Below are 22,238 nucleotides of genomic sequence, written 5' to 3'. Positions count from 1 at the left end.
ACTGCTGAGCCTCTGTGTGCCACAGTTAACATGCACATGTGAATAAAACTCATAACAGTATTGTCCAGATACAGTGACATAAAGAAAAATGTAGTATTACAAGCCACCCTTTGTCACTGGATCTGTGACAAAAAACAATATTTGAAAGTCATATCCACAAAACAAAAGGTACTTGATCCCCATCACAGTGTCAATATTTCAAGTCATTTTGGACATGTGAGATGTAGTATCACTATAGCTTCTGTACCATTCATCTAAAACCAGCGTAAACATGGACAAACAGTTACATTTAACATGCTGTTATCAAGTAGTGATATCTCATCAATGGTGTTAGTGGAGATTTTTGCCCTGTTATTTCTTACATAGTCTGTGTTGTGTCTACATATTACTGAATTCATGCAGTGGGTGTCATAGCATCAATTATATTACAATCCTATATAGCATCTTGATGGATTATATTCTTTGGCACTCCTATCATTTCTAGCTTCAATATGTTGCTAGATGTGCCCACCCTTTGATGTCTGATCCCTTTATGAGTTACAATAGTAACATAACTCAGATGCTATTCTAGCTTCATTGCTATGATTATTAATTGTTCTTAACTAGTATTATTGCATAATTGTTCATTCACTATCTGTTATCCTCCCCAACTTCACTATCAGATGTTCTATTCCAAGTTACCAATTTACAAGTTCACATCATTGATAAATCATGCATATCCTCATACCTTTGAGCCCTTCTTATAATAGTTTCAAGTATATTCCTAGACTTGCTATATATATATATATGCCTTGTCCAACTCAGTGGTTTGTTAACAAAGTCTCTTTCTTGGTGGCTTTGCAGATTGGTAACTTTGCAGATCCGTCTGAACAAAGTGTGACTGCTTCAAGGCACTAAAGTTTGTTGTTACTGGAACAGAAAGTAAACAGTCCTTTTGCATTAGGGAGCTCATAAGATGAACACATGGTGACTGTCCCTTTTAGCAGAGGTTCACTTCCTCTAAGCTTGCACTGTATTCAGTGGTCATTCATGGGAGCCTTCAACAGCTGTCACATCACCTCAGTGGCTACAGCCTGTCCCTGCCACAGTCCATAAAACTTGTCTTAGTTCATGGCATCAAATCTGAGTAGCTGGACTTGCAATCTTTCTTTAGTTCTTTACTCCGTTCCCTCTGGAAAGCAAGTGTTTCTTCACCAGCTATTCTCAGGTATGTGCAACAGATTAAAAGTCATTAGTGCAGCACAGTCTCTGTAAATCTTCGTTTGTATATACACCACCTGTTACTTCATTCATAAAACTTTACCACTGAATGGAGAGGCTTTAACCACTAAATTTAGTGGATAAACTTAAGCTACTTGCTATGCTAAACTAGCGAAGGGTGGAAGGTAGAGCAAATACATAACATAAAGCAATTATTTCCCAATCATATGTATCATACAAATGCAGCATTATAAATGACAATTCTAGACCCGCAGTTCAGTCTCATAAAATAACAGTAAGAAATAGAGTAATACATTTAAACTATGCTAGTGACAATGTTTCTTCAGTAGGATCATTATACATTACACAAAATTCACACATTGCCTACATTATAACAGGATGTTACATATTTGAATTTAAGTGTTAAACAAAAATATCTTATAACATCCATATCATATAGCTCATCTTATTAAAAGACAAAATCTGTAAGATTTTATAACAGTTCATATAGACTAATGCTTCTAATGTATAACTGCATAATCCATTTAGCTGTGTGCATTATCACTGAGCATTAACGTAATACATTGATGCAATAACAACTCTTCCTAAAATTAATCACTTACAGAAACAAATCAATACATGTATGTCATTTCTAATACATTTTGTAATTACTGAAGTGATAATAATAATCATTTGTCATACATCAAAATATGTAAACCCTCTATACTGTTTTTTCAAAGAACGAAATCAGTCTAGTGTTTTTGTTTGCATTTTCATTAAAACATTTAACACTTGCACTAAATCAGCATGCAAGAAAATTATTCTAATAGCTGCTGTTCATTAATTTATGATTGATAAATATTCACTATCCTTCGATTAGATTACTTCTAATTGCTATGCCCAAACTTGCTATTAAGCTATTTTTTTGCAACTTGTATAAAAACATAGTTTGTTTTCCATCCGTTGGTCACTGGATTTGCTGAATCTGGAGAACAAGAACATCTATAGATTTTAAATGCAACTTTTATGCTTATAACACTTTTCATGAAATTCAGATTTGAAAATTCTTCTCTTTAACTGACCATGTTACAAGCTATTCTGAGATTCGTCGAGGTCAATAAGTCATGGCGTTATTTAAACTCTGCATCTGTTTGCAGGCTTCAAAACACAGACCAGGCACAGATTGTGTTATCAATCACCAGTCATGATCACTATTGATATTCACATGTATTACATTTAACTTTGAATATTATTATATGGGACGTCTCCCATTTCTACAGTTTAACATTCTTAGTCAGCTGACGAACATAGAAAGACAGACGTACAAATGACATAAACACGCATCTGCCACCCCAGACTCTGAATAAAAATAATTTATTCGTCTTTTATTTCTTTTCTAGATTCTAAACTCTGCTTCATGTCCAAGTAGAATTACTTAGCTAAAGCAGAAATTCGTTCACTAGAGAACAGACAATCAACCTTCACTCGTTTCAGTCATTTCTATACACAGTAGTTGGCAATTGCTTCATTCTTTCACATGTATTCACATACTCACGTTCTCTTTTACAACAATACTTCATTCACAGAATAAAGTTCTCGATTTCTAGCACACGTGCTATAAACTCACTCGAGGTTGTGCTTTTTTGTTTATCTATAGGGTTTCACCATGCAACATACTTAAGCACGTCTTTTCCTTCATGCTTATTATTAATCAAACAACATCTCAGGCCGCAAGCTGATATTACTGAAAATATTAGGAATGCTTCTTACCTCAGTTTCATACGCTATTTTCCAGATCATGGAATTTTCGTGGCGAACATCACGACTCAGCGTCAAACGAGGGTAACGTATTACCCGTGGCGATCCGTAAATTCTGCGACAACAAGAAAATCCACGCGAGGAAATCACGCAGCACAATTCCACAACAAGAAAGTGTTCCCAGAAAAAGTTATGCGGTCACAAAGAATATTCTGACTTAACAAGGAAAACATACATGCTTGAACCTTTATCTCATATCACCGGGCAAGTGTGCTAACCACTGCGCCACCATACATTCCCTTAAGAGTTCCCAAAATACATAACCTCCATTCATGCACAATCGGGCACATGCTACATATCCGTGAGAACTTGTCTCCCTTATTATTTAGTATTATTAAAAGAGTATTTTTCCTTTAAACTTGATCAGGGTTTAAAAGAAAAAATGTTTTGCACGTTTATAAGTTTTAAACAAAAGTGGAGACATTCTTTTTGATTTGCTTTAAACCAATTGTTCTTATTGTAAGTTTTAACCCCAAATGTATTTATTCTTTTTCCACTTTGTTGTTCGAGCTCTTTTGCATTTTAGCTATATGTGTACACCGTTTTACAAATTCTTTTTAAACATTAGCTTATAAAGTATGTTCGTTATTTAAGCTATATTTAAAAGGTAATTTAATTATTTCTGTGTGTTTAAACACACGGCAATTTCTTAAAAGTACCAAAATAGGTGGGGGTTTTGCCAAAACCTTTAACCTTTACCCTTGTAGGTAGACTGATAGAAACAGCTGGCGTCTTTTAGACTGCTTGTAACACGTGGACGAAGCTTGTATTTTTGCATCGAGCTGCTTGGATGCCATTAAAGATTTCTACAAATTATTTTAGCGATCGTGATTGAGACGTTATGGATTCTATCGCTGTTGCTTTGATTTCATCTTTAAGTTTTTTCAGCTCCGCTGAATTACCACGCAAACGGCAAGGTGAGTGCAATGCCTGCATGTCTTGTCTGCCTGCCGCAACTAATATACAATAACGCCCGTTCTTTATAGCCTTCAATATTGTTTTCTAAAGGCTAGCGATGTAATTTATTGTAAATACGTGTTTCCCAACACGGCATTTACTTTTCTAGGTAGATTTTGGGCTTCGACGGCCATTAATTAATCTGTGCTGCCCTGTGAGTGCCGTTTCATTTTGCTGGACAGCCAGTCTCGTGCCATCAGTTTCAATCTTGTTGTATTCCATTTATTTTGTCCAATTTTAGTCCCACTTATGCGTTAAACTTAAAAGTCCAACCTTAAAGTTCACTCTCATACCGTAGGTAGCAGACGCTACCACGATTCGCCGACAGATGTCGGGCTTTTTTCCAGCCTCATGCACTGTGCCGAGTTTGACAAGTCCGCCTCTTGTCTTTTGATGGGATAAATTAATCAGGCCAGGCATGTTAAGGCAGTTTTAATTCTCGGCCGGAGTCCATGACCGTGCGCGCAACCAATCCCGAAATATATATATCAAATATTATTACCGAGCCTCCCATTCATCAGTGTAAGCATATGTTTAATATATATATAAAATATTATAATTAATATATAATAATATAATTATTAATGTAGCCACAATCCTGCCGACTACGCCATTATGTTTCCTGCAGAGGCATTAGCTCTCTTGGAAATGTGTTCTTTTAATATTGTGGCTTATTAAATAATTAAACAATATCATAATATACCAGAAAAGGCGATATCCCTCCCATAGTGATTACGGCGGTACAAGAATCACATGAGACAAAATATCTTTTAGCTTACATTTACTGACGTTTTACGCAGTTACAGACGGGGAGGCATATGGACAGACTTTATCCAGGTGGGAATCTGGATCAACACAGTCAGCCATTTTTCCGTCCCTACGCTGGGAGGTTTTTCAACACACCTGGTGTCGACACAGCCTCGAAGGGTCTGGCCACTGTCCAGACCTTTTATATGGTTCTTGCTTCATCTGCTGGTCTTCTCCGTCTCCGAACAAGGGCTGAATTCCTCTCCCACAAAATACAGAAATATCATAGTGCTTACATGTCGATTCTCATTCTCCCAAGAAGGAAAGAAGGTTTGTGCTGATAGAGGACAGAAATACCCTAACCTGTGTTTAAGCTGACTATACAAGCCTCCAGTTGTCTTTGGCTATCTAATCCAATGCTTGGTCAGCAATTCTAACTGCTGAGCCTCTGTGTGCCACAGTTAACATGCATATGTGAATAAAACTCATAACAGTATTGTCCAGATACAGTGACATAAAGAAAAATGTAGTATTACATTTGGTTTTTTAGTAACACTAAGATCAAAAATTCACACAGTTCTCCAGGTGAGGCCTCACTAGTGTGTTATATGACTTAAGCGTAACCTTCCTTGGTTTGCAATCCACATATTGTGATACATAACCTGACATTCTGTTAACCATCTTGAATGCTTTGGTACACTCTCTAGATATAGATAGTGATCAGTCCACTATGATTCCTAGGTCCTTCTCATAAGGTGTGCTTTTAACATTCAAACCGTCTAATGTCTATTTAAACCTAGTATCAGTATTTCCTACATAACCCAGCCAAAGGTGATGCACAAACCAGTGTGTTTCTTCGTGCCGGTCCCAAGCCAAGATAAATGGGAAGGGTTATGTCAGGAAGGGCATCCGGTGTAAAATTTTGACAAATCAATATGCGGACAACAATACAAATTTCCATACCGGATCGGTCGAGCCCCGGGTTAACAACAACCAGCAGCAGTACTGTTAACTAACAGGGTGCTGGCGGAAATTGGGCTACTGTTGGCCAAAGAAGAAGAAGGAGAAGAAGAAGGGAGAGACGTGTCCGGCTGGAGGAGAGAGGGAAAGTAAAGAGAGTGGAACTGAGGGTAGGAACTTTGAATGTTGGCAGTATGACTGGTAAGGGGAGAGAGTTAGCAGATATGATGGAGAGAAGGAAGGTTGATATATTGTGCATGCAAGAGACTAAATGGAAGGGGAGTAAGGCCAGGTGGATTGGAGGTGGATTCAAATTGATAATGGTGTGGATGGGAGGAAAAATGGGGTAGGAGTTATTCTGAAGGAAGAGTATGTCAAGAGTGTTTTGGAGGTGAATAGAGTGTCAGGCAGATTAATGATTATGAAGCTGGAAATTGGAGGTGTGATGATGAATGTTGTTAGTTGGGTGTGCAATGGGTGAGAAAGAAGATTTTTGGAGTGAGTTGGATGAAGTGGTGAACAGTGTACCCAAGGGACAGAAAGTGGTGATTGGAGCGGATTTCAATGGACATGTTGGTGAAGGGAACAGAGGAGATGAGGAGGTGATGGGTAGGTATGGTGTCAAGGAGAGGAATGAAGAAGGTCAGAGGATAGTGGATTTTTGCCAAAAGGATGGACATGGCTGGGGTGAATGCGTATTTTAAGAATTGGGAGGAACATAGGGTTACGTACAAGAGTGGAGGAAGATGCACACAGGTAGATTACATCCTATGCAGAAGAGTTGATCTGAAGGAGATTGAAGACTGCAAAGTGCTGGCAGTGGAAAGTGTAGTTAAGCAGCATAGGATGGTGGTCTGCAGGATGACGTTGGAAATCAAGAAGAGGAAGAGAGTGAGGACAGAGCCAAGGATCAAATGGTGGAAGTTGAAAAAGGAAGACTGCAAGGTTGAGTTTAGGGAGGAGGTGAGACAGGCACTGGGTGGCAGTGAAGAGTTACCAGACAGCTGGGAAACTACAGCAGATGTAGTAAGGGTAACAGCAAGAAGGGTGCTTGGCGTGACATCTGGAAAGAGGAAGGAGGAAAAGGAAACCTGGTGGTGGAATGAGGAAATACAGGAGAGTATACAGAGGAAGAGGATGGCAAAGAAGAAGTGGGATAGTCAGAGAGATGCAGAAAGTAGACAAGAGTACAAGGAGATAAGGCGCAAGGTGAAGAGAGAGGTGGCGAAGGCAAAAGGAAAGACGTATGATGAGTTGTATGAGAGGTTGGACACTAAGGAGGGAGAAAAGAACCTGTATTGATTGGCTAGACAGAGGGACCGAGCTGGGAAAGATGTGCAGCAGGTTAGGGTGATAAAGGATAAAGATGGAAATGTACTCACAAGCAAGGAGAGTGTGTTGAGCAGATGGAAAGAGTACTTTGAGAGGCTGATGAATGAAGAGAACGAGAGAGAAGAGGTTGGATGATGTGGAGATAGTGAATCAGGAAGTGCAACGGATTAGCAAGGAGGAAGTAAGGACAGCTATGAAGAGGATGAAAAATGGAAAGGCCGTTGGTCCAGATGACATACCTCTTGAAGCATGGAGGTGTTAAGAAGAGATGGCAGTGGAGTTTTTAACCAGATTGTTTAATGGAATCTTGGAAAGTGAGAGGATGCCTGAGGAGTGCAGAAGAAGTGTACTGGTGCCGATATTTAAGAATAAGGGGGATGTGCAGGACTGCAGTAACTACAGGGGAATAAAATTGATGAGCCACAGCATGAAGTTATGGGAAAGAGTAGTGGAAGCTGGTTAAGAAGTGAGGTGATGATTAGTGAGCAGCAGTATGGTTTCATGCCAAGAAAGAGCACCACAGATGCGATGTTTGCTCTGAGGATGTTGATGGAGAAATTTAGAGAAGGCCAGAAGGAGTTGCATTGTGTCTATGTGGACCTGGAGAAAGCATATGACAGGGTGCCTCAAGAGTAGCTGTGGTATTGTTTGAGGAAACTTGGAGTGGCAGAGAAGTATGTAAGAGTTGTACAGGATATGTACGAGGGAAGTGTGACAGTGGTGAGGTCTGCGGTAGGAGGGATGGATGCAATCAGCGTGGAGGTGGGATTACATCAGGGATCAGCTCTGAGCCCTTTCTTATTTGCAATGGTAATGGACAGGTTGACAGACAAGATTAGACAGGAGTCCCCGTGGACTATGATGTTTGCTGATGATATTGTGATCTGTAGCAATAGTAGGGAGCAGGTTGAGAGACCCTGGAGAGGTGGAGATATGCTCTAGAGAGGAGAGGAATTAAGGTCAGTAGGAACAAGACAGAATACATATGTGTAAATGAGAGGGAGGTCATGGAATGGTGAGGATGCAGGGAGTAGAGTTGGTGAAGGTGGATGAGTTTAAATACTTGGGATCAACAGTACAGAGTAATGGGGATTGTGGAAGAGAGGTGAAAAAGAGAGTGCAAGCAGGGTGGAATGGGTGGAGAAGAGTGTCAGGAGTAATCTGTGACAGATGGGTATCAGCAAGAGTGAAAGGGAAGGTCTACAGGACGGTAGTGAGACCAGCTATGTTATATGGGTTGGAGACGGTGGCACTGACCAGAAAGTAGGAGCAGAGCTGGAGGTGGCAGAGTTAAAGATGAATATGGCTGGCTAAAAAAAAGCAAAAAACAGTTGCAAGAAACAAGCAAAGACATCTTTCCAGATATGAGTCCATCAGTCTATTGGCTCCATATTAGAATATGTGGAATTTATGTGGTTTCTTCGGTGGATGAGGTGGGACTTAGAGGTGGCACCGGATGTGACATCACAGATCTTCAACATTCGGAGCTTCTGGTCTGCAGATGAAGAACAATAGGATGTGAATAATAGCACCCCCTCTCAACTCAGGGTGACATAACAGAATATACACAAGACCTTAGAATTTCCTCTATTCGCACGTGCATTAAAACAAACAAGACATAGACTGTGTCTTGTTTGGGTATAGAACTAAATACTGTAAAATCCTGTAAAAATAAATGTTACAAAATGATTTCCAGCTTTAGAAGTTTAATAGACTTGCTTACTCTAAGTTCTGATTTTCAATATTAAGTGATATACATCTGTGACACAATAAGATTGCACTGCTATTGTTTACTAACCAAACCCCTTTGTAAGAATTTGTTGATATGTATTGATTTAAGTCAGTGTAGACTTGATGATAATTATGTATTTGATGAGTTTTCTCTCACATCAGCTCAACTCTGGAAACCACACATCAAGTTCTGGTACAGTAACTCAGAATCAACCCTTTTTGCACTTCTGTATTGTTTCATTTGCTGGCATCAAATAGTAAACTCACTTTCAGTTGTCTTACACAATGGCAGAATCACTGAATAAGAGCTTCTGTAGTGTTCCTCTGATTCAAATTCTAAACAAAATATCCATGCTTGAGTTTCAACAGCTTTCCCACTGTTGGAACTTAGAGAAGAAAATTATCCAAATAATCAAAAGAAGTAAAGGACAAAATTTGTTATATGCCGTGGCAGTACTTAATGTTTCTAGCCGACGTTTTATGTCTGTGCCTTTTGAACTGGAACAACTGTAGTATTGTACTGACACAAAGAAACTGGATTTTTTAAGGGGGAATACTTGTCTTGCAGCAAATCTGCAACAGTCTGCACCAATGGAAAACACCGCAGCAGGTCTCTTATCAATGGACTATGACTACACAACAGCACCTCTTCCCAGGGGCAGTATACACAACATAACGTGACTGCAATATGATCAAATAAATTTTTGTGACTAATATTATGAGCCATAATTTTAAATGCTGTGTATGCCTGCGTGTTCAATGTCAGGAACTTAATGACTCACATACAACAAACAATACAAAGATAAATGGTCACTAGGTAAACATACTGTAGATCAAATGTGATTATTTTATAAGATTACAGAGAATTTACCTTGTCTGTTCTATATTACAGTATAATGACATCTGTCGAAACAGAGCAATCTCACATTAAATACAAAAAAAAGAAAAAAGGTCAGTTGAAAGGAGAGATGCTGTGCTCAAGTGTCCTCAGACTATTCAGAACTCTGAGTTGTGACATTTCACCTTGCCACTTCAGTGGGTTTCTGGTTGGACTATTCGGAAAAAAGCAAGATCACCAATGATTTGTTAATTGGACTGCCAAAAAAAGGCAATTAAAGACAAATGGCATTTTTTTGTGAAAATAAAGAGCAAAACAAACATATTGAAAGTGTATCACTTTGCTCCAAATGTATTTCGACCGAAAAATAGCATGTTGAGCTGACCAGGTTATATGTTTCATTTTAAAAGATTGACTAAGGTTAAAAAGTCAGTGTTACATCACAACTCGGACAATTCGGGAGGCTTTGTTTTGTCTGAATTGTAGTTACAAATTCGGAATTCAATTTACTTTCTGTCTAATAGCATGTAAATGTAGCAAGAGATAGAATAAACACAGTTCATTATTGGTCAACTCACAGGAAGTAGGTTTGTCCATTAATGCATTACATTAAAATTTGTGTTAAAAGTACTAATTAGCAACTATTACTCACACCTGATTGTGTGTTTGTATCAAAGCAAGCTCATTTCACTTTGGCTTGTTTACTGGGTTATACCTCCATCATACAGACTTGTGTTTAGTATTCCTAAGTTTACTGCATTTATCAACTATAATTTTGCCAGTATTCTTGAGAACACTTGCTCATGCAATGACCCGTACCCAGTTCTAGTTTTTTTTATTGTTTTCTGTTTTTCTACTGTGGATCCACAAGAAACAATTCTGCAACCAGCTTTTGCTATCTGTGTTTTCAGTAAAGTAGCAGTAGTAGTACTGGTATACTTATGGAGTACATTGAATTTTTTATTTGCATGTCCCACCAACATTCAGCACATCTCCAGCAAGATAAACAGCAATGTATGAAAATAAATAACTTCTTTTTACTTAGAAGACACAAATTAGTTTCCTTGACATATCCTTGGTTTGACTTCTTCAGTTAAGCACCCAGTTCCTGAAACATTGTAGAAAACAACCCCCCAAAAAAGTATACTGTACCTAAATCTAAAGTTATTTGAACAATGTGAGACTAATCTGGCAGTAAAGCATTACTGTTTTATCAAAGTGAAGGTCTCCTAAATCTCTTACAGGGCAACACTTAGTTTGGGTCAGATATCATGCTTTGTGGCATAGTGACACCATAGTGTCACTTCATACAGTTTTAAGGAGACTGTGTAGTGTATGGTGCAGGCACTCACTTCTGTTGTGGTTGTCAATTCTTTTTCCCGAAGTGTTTTAAAACCAACCTTCATAAAATTTGAATTTATTACCTGCAGATTGTCAATTAAGTAAAACCAATGAAAGGTTTATGCTAGGGTACACATACTACTACCCATGAATTGGATGTGCGGCAACCTTGACCATAAAATTGGGCTTTGAGTCCTTCTCACAGCAGGCAGAGCTGTGACTCTGCATCTTATGGCAAGTAGCAATGCCAACGTGTTGCATGTTGGACATCCTTCTCACATGTAGGCAGTGTCACAGCAGAGCGCCTGCAGTACGCTACACGGGTATGCAGCATTGCTGACATTGCTCAAAAGAACCACAGCGAGCTCTTAGAAATAGAAGCAAAAAAGGATCTGGAGCAATAAGAAAAAAGTGAGTCAAAAGTCAAAGAAAGGGCCATTTAACAAAGTGGGAGCATATCTTACTAAAATGTGATCAAAAATTCAGTCAAAGTAACAAAGTAAAGGTAAAAAAAGAGGAAAGACAAAATATTCAAACAAAACAGAACCAATGCAGCTTGATTTTATATTTATCCCAATAAATACATAAATAAATGGGATAACTAGATACTACTCAGCTGCATTTTAAAGTTAAGTAGCTGTGATGTACCATACCACGCACATTTGCCACTTGACCTGAAACTGTTGTAGAAACAGTAAACAAAAATAACATCAATGGAGAAAACAAAAGGAAAAAAAACAATTTCATAAGTAAAAGATGCCCAGAGAGCCAAAACAATTATGACAAACTCATAATACTTAATCAAAGATATTGGCTTTAACAGATAAAAAATAAAACTTCTAGCAACAGAAAAGAACCTCGGACAAATGAAAACTACTAAGGAAGCCAAACAATTAACCTTAAGTAATGATACTACATCCTAAACCTCATAAGGACAAATCCAAAACTCAAAACTATAACCATTACTATTTATATTGTCAACAAATTTTAAAGAAACTGACGAACAACACAAGAACCAGAGACTTTTAATGGGGGGAGTGGGGGTAGAGCTCTGCACAAACAACACCTAAGCAATATTCTGAGGTGAAGAACAGTCCATTAGTTGGTGTGTTTGAGGCATCTGCCACAATCAACAGCACATTTGAGTAACTGAAGGTGATTGGTGGCGCCACCCCCTTTTGAGGAACTGATGGTGATTGGTGACCCCCATCCCCTTTTACTCAGTTCTTTAAGGGAAAATAGGAAATATATCTCTCTATTATATAAAAAAACCTAGGACGAGATGAGACTTTTTAGCCAGATATGAGACGTGATCTTTTCAGAGAGATACTTTCAAGTCCCGTAAGACAAGACTTTGTGCCAAGAGATCTAACCATGCCTGGGGCCGGAAATAAAAGACAAAGAGTAGATGACAAAGTAGAACGTCGTAATGAGGTTCCAAAACGTTGGTGCAATACACATGCAGAGCAGGTTAGAGATAATGTAAGTACTAAAATTCAAAAGTCTCAAAAATGATAGTAAAGATCGCATTAGCGCAGACAAACACAAATTATTACTCGGTGAAATAATGGAACAGCGAAAAGAGACTGAATATATTGTTCGGATTTAAACTTTAAGTCAGAGACTTGTATTTATTGTTTAATCGTTTTATCCTTTAATTCATGTTGCCATCAGGGAAAAGTAGTGTTTCTTCCCAATGAAGAGGCATATCCGCGAGAATGAAAAGATTTGTTGTTTGGTGAAAGTCAAATCAATATACATGAGTAGCGGAGATGCGAAGTGGCTGGCTTGTAGCCCAGGCCGGGGTTGGCGAGCGAAGCGAGCAGGGGGTGAAGCCCCCTAGTTACCCTAAAATATGGCAGTGAGTTGGAAACAAAAGGATGAAACAGCAGGCATTTTTAATAACATAATTGCATTTGGGCCCAAAATAGATTCCAAGCTCTGTTACATTAATTGGCATAAAATAAGAGAAATCGATGTCTCTCAGATGGAAAAACTCTACTGACAAGTGAGGTGTGTGTTAGCTCACTACTTACAATAACTATTTTACTGATATGTTTAGCTGTTGATCCAGTCAAAGTTTAGAGAAAACTGGTGAATGAGATAGTGTATTTGTCATCATTCTACTTCTGGGTTGGCAACGTCCAGAGCATGAGGCCTTTGTACCTGTTAAATCTATCCCTGTGGAATTATCCCTCTCATAACAGAGGCAAATGGTCACGTCCGTGTTCAAATATAAGTAACCTCTGTGCGTGCGTAAGAATGTGTTTGAGAATCCATTGTGGCAGACAGGTGGCTCATCCAGGAAAGGACCCTACTTTACCCCAATTCTTCCTGGGACAGGCATCAGCTCCACATGACCCCAATTCATATAAGCAAACAAAGAAAATGAGAGGAAATCTCATTTGCCCTTTGTGTACGATATTTTATTTCCTTTTCAGATTTCACTTTCTGAGTCTTTATAGCATTTTCACTTCACTTTGCTGCTTATCTGACTACAGTAGTTTGTTTCTTAGTACAGTATCTTTAACATTGCTAGCTACAGTTAATTCCACATGTGCTTCTCAGGCATGGCTAGACTATACTGTTGTACATTCAAGGCTTTAGTTTGCCTATAGAGGTAGAGAAAATTGAATAGTTTGTATTCCCACTCCTAATGGTCATTAGATATCTGTCTCAGCTGGTATCAGAATAGAGAAACACCTACATTAAGTAGTGTAGGTGAGAGCAACACCCATTTTTATACAGAAATCATTTCCCTACTTCTCATTTGAAGATGGAAAGTACAATTAATGGCCTCAAAAATAAGGAATGAAGTGCAATGTGAAATCAATAAAGGACGTACTGTTTGGTGCTATTTACACCCAGAAATCGTCAGTAATTTTGTAAACTCTTACTCTGACGACACAATTTCTCAAGAAGAGCAGATGATCTGATTTAAATTGTATAACACTCTGATTTAAAATGTCAAATGAGGCTTTCATTCAGTTGTTACTGAATGAGTTGAGTTGAGTACTGATTAAAATTTTTAAAAAGGGCGTTTGGTTCATTTGTTCAGCAAGCTTTATACACCCCTGTGCTTAATTTAAGTTCATGTTGTCTTCGTTAATCTACATATCTATTTTTGTTTTTATAATGAAATTTAATCTCTTGGATCTGTAAGTCTAATAACACAAGGAAAGGGACATCACATTTTCTTTTGTGTTTGACTTTAAGGTCCTATTTTGAATCCAATAGACAACCATTCAGCTGCCTTGATATAATATACAAAGAAAGATGGCATATATCTTTTTTGTTTTAATCTCTTTTCCAAGTATGTAAACTAAACAGAAAAACAAGAATAGGCCTTGCAAACCCTAATGAGAAATTCCCTTTTTAACTTGACGACTTCTGTTCACATAACACCTTAAAAAATCAAGTCAAGTGTTCTCCAAAGTAACTAAAGTGTACCACGCTACTAGGTAGTGCATTACAAACATCTTACATTTGTCTAAAAATTACCCTTAACTAGTTATGGGACACACTCTCAACCTGCTGGAGGCAAAGGTGGGAATGAACAAAAACTGGTGGCCATTATAAACAATGCTGCATGTCCTCTCTCTGGCTAACTAGCATTAAGTACTTTTAGCCAGCAAGTGTTTGTTTTTCATACCTATGACTATACAGCTTTACAAAGTCTCACTGCGACTGCTCCCTTATCTTTAGCCAGTTCAGGAGTTTTTTCTTCTCTTTTTCTTTTGTTAATTCATGTGTGTTTGAGAGGGTTTTTGTTTGTTATAATATTTCTTAGGGAACACCATCAGGGCTCTGACAGGGTAAGCAGTACCACTCTACACCAAGAGGGAATGTAACTAACTCCTTCTACCCTTTCCACTACAGTCTCAAAGATTGCCAGGAAGCTGACTTCCTTAACATCCTGCAAAGCTCCGCCCCATCAAGGATGTCCGCTATATAACACTGTGTGCTTGTTAACTTTTGGACCAACAACTGAGGGAGATAAACTTCCTGCTCAGAGTGCAATTACTAGAAGTATCTGATTGAGGCTGCAGTCATTTTTTGACTTTCATTGACCAGGTGCCCCAACTCTTTATCTTTATTCTTTTGTTATTTTTCACTATATGCCTATCTATCTAGTATATATCACCTTTCCTATCTATCTATCTATCTATCTTAGTTTCCATCTGTGCCCTTATGTTCTTGAATAACTTATTTTAAAGTAACTTTTGAGATCCACTCTGCTAATTTCCTTCAAAATTATGAAACTAGAACTGCACACGGAACTCCAGATGGGGTTTCCCAATTGTTCTGTACCCAGTAGCTTAACCATATACTTTTTTGTCTTGTGCTCTACATGCTGTGCTTTTTAACATTTCACTCCGCTAGTCTCTTTAATCACTTTAGTACACTGAGTGAGGATACTGATAAGTTCACTATGACCTGTGAGTCTTCGTCATAAGGTGTAGACACCCCTCTTTTGTGTATTTAAATACAAAATTTCTATTTCCCACATGTAATATGTTACATTGATTTAACTTAAACATCATCTGCCACAAATCTGCCAAAGTCTGAATTATGCCCTGGTCTGTCTGTAATGATTTGGCTAATTCTCGATTGCCTGCCATTCTAGACAGTCTAGTATCACCTGCAAAATGGCTATTTACACAGCATACTTATCAATCATATATTATGTATGACAAAGAGCAGAAGCCACAGCAATGATCCACAAGGGTTAAAACTATTAATATACCCTAATTTGGAAAAAGTTTCTCATAAGATAACCCTTTATTTCTGCTGCTGAATTCAAATTTGCACCCATAAACACTCAAATTCTGCAGTTTGATTACTTATATATCATGAGATACCTTCTCTAAAGCTTCCTCAAATATAAGATAATTAATATCACATACCACCATGACCTTTACTGGGAAAAGTGAACGGGAGGATGAGATAAGGTGAGAATATTATATACACCTCTCGGGTCATAAATTAGTGCAACATAATCTCACTCTTCACTAATATACCTGTTCCTAACATTTACTACTCAGTCATTTCCTTAATAATTTCTTGCACTAATTGACCTGTTGTGTTTTTTCCGGCCTGTAGTTGCTTAGATCACACTTATCAACTGTTTTGTATTTGCTAGCTTCAGGTCCCTAAGAACTGCCCCATTACACTGTGATTTTTGAAAAATATGCATCAAGGGTTTATATATGTCCTCCCTAACCAATGAAGCACTCTATGATCTGGCCCTGGTGATATGTTTGACGTCAGCCTTTTCAATCTAAACTGTACTCTCCCTCTACAATTTCCCAATCACTGTGTCCCTTCTTAATAGTAGTTATAGCCACTAAAAGGTCATCATCCTCTTCCCACATAAAACTTCAAAAAACTGTTAATTTAGAACATTTAATATTTATTTATCTGTATATTCAAGTTTGCTTGTTCTGTTCCTGCTACGTCCTTCCTGGCTTTTCTTTTACTGCTAAAATATTTTTCTCCAAAATGGAAGCAAATAAAAATAATCTGTGTGAAGCCAAAAATACAAATGAATAGACCATTTGTATAAAAAAAAGTTTGTTTGCAATTTATTGGCATCCACTCCTCAATGTATTCAGTTAATTTTTGCAGTTATCCTTATCTGAGTCTTAACTAACTTGGGTGTGGAAGGAGAGGGATACTTTGAAATCCTTACCTTGGGTACTTCTAGAACATCAGCAGCATCTCACACGTCAGCATCAGAAGCACTTCCAGGTCAGAGCTGCCTGTTCAAACTACATTTCCCATGCTACCCTGCAGCAGTCCATACCAGAGCAGGGCCAGGGGTGAGCTGCCACCCAGTGAGCTGGGGGAACACATTGGCAGACAGTCCTCAAGTGACCTTCCATTATTCTGGCTTTCCATCTGGAAAAAGGTGCCACAAGACACGCAGGATGGGTCACTAATCCTTCAGCTAACCCATTTCATGTTCATTTACACTCTTAGGGATCTGTAGACTTTTATTTTCATCTTAGTTCATCCTGGCTTTAGAATTTTCAGAATAAATTAATACATTTCTCAAGCTTATTTTTGCAAATAAATGTGTCTTTATCAGTTGATATCAGATACATTGTTATTCTTGCACATAATACTCAAGAAGATGAAATCACCAGAGTGCTGCACTACCTTTCCTTTGCCCACTTAATTTTATATACGTTTTATACAAGTATCTTCTTCACTTATGTATGGTCCTGTTTAAACTTCTGTTCATTTAAATTATTATTTAAATACAGTGACTTGTCCAATACATATTAGATAGTCAGGGTTCTAGTATGGCAAAAAAATATTTGGCTTTCAGTTGTCTTCAGATTTAATGTGAACTATCTCTAAAGTTATAAGTTAAGCTTAATAAAAGCAATACAGTTAGAATCAACTTTGAGTGGGTGACATATAAGTTCATTAAATATGAAAACTGTGCCTATAGTGGAAAAATAAGAGTTGTGCAATGAATTTTAATGATGACATGTTAACCATGTAGGATAAGGGAGTTAATCATCATTGTAACCTTTATTTATTTGTTATAGTTCCTGATTTCAGATTCAAAAATAGCTGTGACATTTTATGAGTAAACATGTTATAGCAAGAGTATTTTCCGAGTCCATTTATTTAATTACAATGTCATGGGGAGTATTTCCTAGAAATATATAGCACAATGTTAATGTCTAAATATTAAGTATAAGTTAGCATTAGACAAAATGCAATGTTTGAAAGATGTCATGTTTAATCTTTTTGTTTGTTGTGCCATCACTATTGTATCTGATACAACATTCTAGATCGGTTTCAGCTTCTGCAACAGAAAAATAGATACAACTTGTTTGTATAATCCTACTGCTAGACATCCTGGACTGTATTTATTTCCTTTGTATTTAATCAAATAGTACTATTTATGATGCATAATTTAACCAGTAAAAAGAATTCAGTTGGGGATCCCTGTGTGGGTTTTAATTTCATCACATTTAACAAGGAATGCAAAATTCTTACAGATTTAATTGTTTAGTGAGCCGTCCTTTATATTTTTAAAGAAATTCTATTTTTGTTATCTATGACTAACTCCAGTAGTGAATGACAAGAACATTTTTAATCTCATGTATTCATATAGAATAGAATGGTGGTAACAAAGTTTGTGCACAAGTAGAATTGAATTCAAAAGTGAAACCCCACGCGTGAAAGGATTCTGGTTTGTGGACTACTTTTATTTTACCAGAGTAATCGATTTAGCAATGTTTTAGCATAAATGCATATTTTTGAACGTTTTAAGTATACAACTGGATGACTTGATGCTGATTATGCGACACGTGTAACATGAGATTTTTTCATGGATGTTTTGTTATTACTTGCTGTGTCACTACCCACTTCCATTAAAGTTTAAACTTTGTCTATCACTACAAACCACATGGAGTAAGTTACATTTAAAAAAATATAACTTTTGGGTGGAGTATTCCTTTAAGACGTTCTGAAATGTCTGTATTTTTTTCCCATACTTTAAATGATTAAGTTTCCTTTGCTATTTTCATTTCCATTCACCCTTTTCTATTGAATTGGCTAACATAATTATACCTGAATGTTTACTACCCTGAATGCTAAAAGTGTGCAACTGCTTCAAGGGCCATATTCAGTGAAGTCTTTGCTACTCTTTTGCATTCACGATTGTTTGAACCCGTGTCTACACTGCTCATTGCTGATCAACAGCATTTGGATATAATTAAGGGAGCAAATTCAACAAAAAAGGATAACTTAAATACAAACTCACAAAAGAATGTAAGCATTTAATGCTATGAAAAAACACATATATTCGTGATTTTTTTAGAAATATTTGTAGGCCAGAAAACAATTTAAATCAGTTAAACATAAGAATGATGTAGTGATTGTAAATAGTTTTAAATAAAAGCCTGTAGCCATGGGTGTACTCCAGGGCCGAACTTGAAAACCACTGATTAAGAAATTAGTAATTGTACTTAACTGGCAGACGCATGCACATTTTTACATTGACACTGTTTTATTTACAAGATACATTCATCCAATCCATGTCAAGATCCAAACCTACTGCACATATGCTATGATAAAGTACAGTATATGTCAGTGTATGATGTACACATTGTGTGTCATCTCACACAAACTATTATCTGTCCTAATTACATGCATTTATTTAGCAGATGATTTAACCAAAGGCATGTAGATTAAGTTGATTTGCAATGAATAATCATCTAAGTGTGAGTTTTAGTTAGTGAGTGAGCTATTCGAAGGGCTGGCATACCATTAGCAATTAGTTCCTATTTTGCACCTGATCTATGATGAAATAAGTGAGTTTAGAATATAAATTAATGAATAAATGAATTTTATCCAAAATAACTTTCAAATCAGAAGTGCATAGAACATATTTTTACAGCTGAAGCATCGGATGGTTAAGCGACTCACCCAAAGTTAAACTGTGAATTACTACTGGAGATTATAATAACTGCCTGCTGGTTGGGCCATGCCAGATGTAAACACAGTTTTAACAATATGAAGCTAATTCACTGTGACATCTAGTGTATTGTACCATATACTTTTAAATAAATGTATAATATTCTTGATATCACTTCCATGTGTTAGGGTTAGTGGTTGACAGTATATAAAGTCATGCGAACAAGGCAGCTGCAGAGCTTGCAGTTTCCAGGCTTACTTGTATTGTTTTTATTTTTTTTATTAGTATGCTACTGCTGGAGTATGTGAATTTCACCTTGGGGATTAATAACTTAATTAATAACTTTGTTAAATGGTGCGACTCAAACCACCTACACCTGCACATCAGCAAAACCAAGGAGCTGGTGGTCGATTTTAGGAGGACCAGGCCCCTCATGGACCCCATGATCATCAGAGGCGAGGGTACAGACCTATAAATACCTGGGAGTGGAGCTGGATGAAATTGGACTGGACTGCCAATACTGATGCTCAGACAGAGCTGACTATACTTCCTTAGAAGGCGGGCATCCTTCAACATCTGCAATAAGATGCTGCAGATGTTCTATCAGACGGTTGTGGCAAGTGCCCTCTTCTATTTTTTTATTTATTTTTTTTTCTCCAGCCGTCTGGAGCTTTTTGTTCTGTTTTTTCGGTCCACCCTGGCCATCAGACCTTACTTCTTTTCTATGTTAACTAATGTTGTCTTATTTTAAATTCTTATTTTGTCTTTTATTTTTCTTTTCTTCATTATTTAAAGCACTTTGAGCTACTTTTTGTATGAAAATGTGCTATATAAATAAATGTTGTTGTTATTGTTGTTCTACGCAGTGGTGTGCTGGGGAGGCAGCATAAAGAAGAGGGATGCCTCATGCCTGGACAAACTGGTGAGGAAGGCAGGCTCTATTGTAGACATGGAGCTGGACAGTTTGACATCCGTGACAGAGTGACAGGCGCTGAGCAGGCTCCTGTCAATAATGGAAAATCCACTGTATCCACTGAACAGGATCATCTCCAGGCAGAGGAGTCGCTTCAGCAACAGACTGCTGTCACCGTCCTGCTCCACTGACAGACTGAGGAAATCGTCGTTCCTCCCCTACACTATGTGACTCTTCAATTCCACCCGGGGGTAAACGTTAACATTATACAAAGTTACTGTCTGTTTTACCTGCATTTTTATCACTCTTTAATTTATATTGTTTTTTTATCAGTATGCTGCTGCTGGATTATGTGAATTTCCCCTTGGGGATTAATAAAGTATCTATCTATCTATCTATCTATCTATCTATCTATCTATCTATCTATCTATCTATCTATCTATCTATCTATCTATCTATCTACTTTTACCCATCAGGCCCTACAGCATTACCAAGCCAATTGAAAATATATCTCAGATAATCTTCTAATATCTTGATAATATATCCCAAATAATCTGCTAACACCCTAATTTACAGGTAAACAACTGAGAAATTCTTTGTCACCTAGACTACTTATTTGGGTGAAATGATATAATGTAACATCTCAAAATTTCTGATAATTTTGTTATCTCCAAATAAAAAGCTTAGCTTTCCAAATACAAGCAAACAATTCTTCAATTACCATTCAAAATGGAATGCTACCTCAATGTTCTTTTCTGTCATTTTGTGCTTCAAAACAAGTGCAGGAATACTTGGTAATTAGGGTGCTGAAGACCAGTAATGCTGTAGGTTGCTGGATTACTAAGCAGCAATTGAAAAGCTCCGCTTTTTATGTAAACACATGAGGCTCTGTACCTTTCATCGCCATAGCTAACTCCTACTGATGGTGGTAACTACACTCCTACAATGTGTATTGTTTCTTTAAATGTCAAAAGGAATGTGAAACAGTTTGCTTCCTCATCCATAAACTCAAGAGCTTCTCGACTAATAAGTGAGAAGAGGCTCACAGGACAACAAGCATAATGGAGAGGTTTAGTATCACTGATAATGAGCTGCTCTAGCCGGCAGCGAGGTCCACCTTAGGAAGAACAGCTAAAAGACAAGGTGTAGTGGATACTTCTAGAAAAAATCAAGCAAAATGAATTATTAATCAAATGTATTAATGTGGTAAGTATTAATATTATTTTAGGTACATCAGCACAATTAAATATGTTCCTGAATAATATATCCCAAGTACAAATACAGCAAGTTTACTTCAATTGGTAGTTATTTTTCAGCAGAACAGTTTATTTAAACAGGAAGAAACAAATAATAACTGGAAAATTAACAAGATTTTTTGTATTTAAACTCTCTTTTTCAACTCTCTTGTTATTTAATGTTTCTCAATTTTATAAACCAAGTTTTGCTTCAACATAAATAAAGACAAAATCCAGTATGTCAGGTTCAGTTTTTTTGTATGTCATTTGTACATTGGAATTCGTATTCATGCTTTTTGCTTTTATATTTGCAGTACAGGACAAAGCATTGTAATAGGTGTGTGTGCTTGTGGTGCACATAAATGGTGAAGTCAATGAGCAGTCAATGTCATATATGGCCATCTTATTACAAACCTGATTGTACTAAAACTATTAATTTTGTAAAAAATCAGTGCCCATATTTATCAAGCATCTCAGAGCAGGAAAACGGTCCTAATATTGGCTTAGAAATCTTAGCGTACTTTGGTCCTACTCTTACGAGTTGGAGTAATAGAATTCGATCAATTTTCCTAACTTCATTTGGATTTACTAGGAACTGCCAGAAGATGGTGAGAATCACAATGCACATCTTGGGAAAGGCAGAATTTTGTGGAAATGCTAGGCAACTCGTATAAAGATATTGATTTCACAGAGATAGAATAATATTCGTAACAAATATCGCACATC

Source organism: Polypterus senegalus, chromosome 1 (genome assembly GCF_016835505.1).
Source record: "Polypterus senegalus isolate Bchr_013 chromosome 1, ASM1683550v1, whole genome shotgun sequence".
Taxonomy (NCBI): Eukaryota; Metazoa; Chordata; class Cladistia; order Polypteriformes; family Polypteridae; genus Polypterus; species Polypterus senegalus.
Note: the sequence above shows the minus strand (reverse complement) of the source record.